The sequence below is a fragment of the Sinocyclocheilus anshuiensis genome, unplaced genomic scaffold (genome assembly GCF_001515605.1).
Source record: "Sinocyclocheilus anshuiensis isolate Anshui unplaced genomic scaffold, SAMN03320099.WGS_v1.1 scaffold112, whole genome shotgun sequence".
Taxonomy (NCBI): Eukaryota; Metazoa; Chordata; class Actinopteri; order Cypriniformes; family Cyprinidae; genus Sinocyclocheilus; species Sinocyclocheilus anshuiensis.
Window position 1 is genome coordinate 162,528 of NW_015557175.1, and position 1,674 is coordinate 164,201.

At 35.3% G+C, this 1,674-nt stretch overlaps 1 protein-coding gene across 3 annotated transcripts in view; it reads right to left on the reverse strand.

Moving 5' to 3' along the window:
* The window catches only part of LOC107678429 (mitofusin-2-like), a 35,327-nt gene that overhangs the window by 31,225 nt on the left and 2,428 nt on the right, over window positions 1-1,674 (reverse strand). The window contains exons 1-2 of one of the 3 annotated variants that reach the window (XM_016473684.1): window positions 372-526; window positions 164-279 (exon numbers count right to left, since the gene is read on the reverse strand). The exons of 1 other annotated variant lie outside the window; for it this stretch is intronic. The gene's annotated coding sequence lies outside the window, so the exon portion shown is untranslated. One more of the 3 variants, XM_016473683.1, reaches the window with a different exon arrangement.

Consider the following 1,674-nt stretch of genomic DNA (forward strand, 5'->3'; position numbering starts at 1 on the left):
ATATATAAACTGGATCAGACAGACTGGGCTAGTCTAACGTAAATGATGTAATCCTACTTTCACCTTTCACTTATCTAGGCACGGTTAAATTATACACCTGACATGCATAGCTAACGTTAGTTTCATATTTATGATTGTATATTTTATAATCAAATATGTTTACCAGCAAGGGCGGAGTGATTATATCTTATAACCGCCCTGAAGCATGTTGATCCAGCGATGTCGTCGTAATAAACTCCCAAAATCCTCTTCTGGAAGAGCAGCTTTCTCCGAAGACAGCTGTTGAAGATCCGTAATAACAACGAAATAAATGTTCACGCACTGTTCATCGGACTGTTAGGCATTAAACATGGGCGTGGAAGCAATCTTACAAACGCATGTGTAGTCAAAAGGCTGAAGTATGTTTTCGACATCAATATGATGTGCTTTCAGCTTGACGTTTCACACAAACGCGTTTTCAGCACAGTATTCCTCGTCTGGCTGATAGCGCCGCTGTTACTCGGTCGCATTACTGGTCGCTCCTACCGTCGTCTAGGTGCTTACGTCATCGAAGCGCGACGGGTTTTGTTTGACAAAAGAACGCCTTCAGTCTTCAAGGGGCCGCATTCATATTTTAGGACGTTTTTTTGAGTGAAATCTGTCTGTTAAAGCTAGGATTTGTACATGACATACAACCAGAAATCCACCGCACACATTCTTGAATTTTAATATTTAATATTGATAGTATCAATATTCAGTGTTGGGGAGTAACTAGTTACATGTAATGGCGTTACGTAATTTAATTACAAAATAAATGTAACTGTAATCAGTTACAGTTACTAAGAAAAAATGTGTAATCAAAGTAATCAATGCGAGAGAGAGAATGGAGTGGACTGTGGAAGCGCACAGGTGGAGCAGAGAAGCAAAACTAGGCCTGCTGTTCAGGGTTTCAAGTGCAGGTCAGTTCCATCTGTAAATATGCTATTGTAGTTTTGTCTTTGTTTACTTAGTTAAGCAGCAGCAGCCCATTGCTCATCAGTCATCACTCAAAATACTGTATAAAGGACATCATTATTATCTATTATAATGTTACAGTAGTAATTTAGCAGACAAATAATCATATTTTATAATAGGTTTAGGGGGAGCTAGGGCAGACAACAACACAACCCTTACGAAAATGAATGATGATTTTACTATAAATCCAAAGACAATGGTTACTATTGTCAAAGCATGGTAACCACAAATTAACCATGGTTTTTGCTACACTAACCATAGTTTAACCATGGAATTTGTAATAAAAATGAATACAAATGCCATTTGCCAAAAAAAAAAAACATGGTTACTGTACTTTTACTATTTTGAAAATGATTAACAGTTGCAAATAAACATTCATTAGAAATTTAGAAAAGTAATCAATTTACTTTAATAAAGTAATTGAAAAAGTTACACTACTATTATGGTACATTTTAAATAGGGTAACTTGTAATCTGTAACCTATTACATTTCCAAAGTAACCTTCCCAACACTGTTATTATTCAGAGCTGGGTAGTAACTGATTGCATGTAATCTGGATTACGTAATCAGACAGATTCCAAAAATTAAGTACTTGTAATTAGATTCAATTACATTTTAAAATACTCGTAATCAGATTACAGTTACTTTTTATGGATTACATGATTACATATTATTCACACA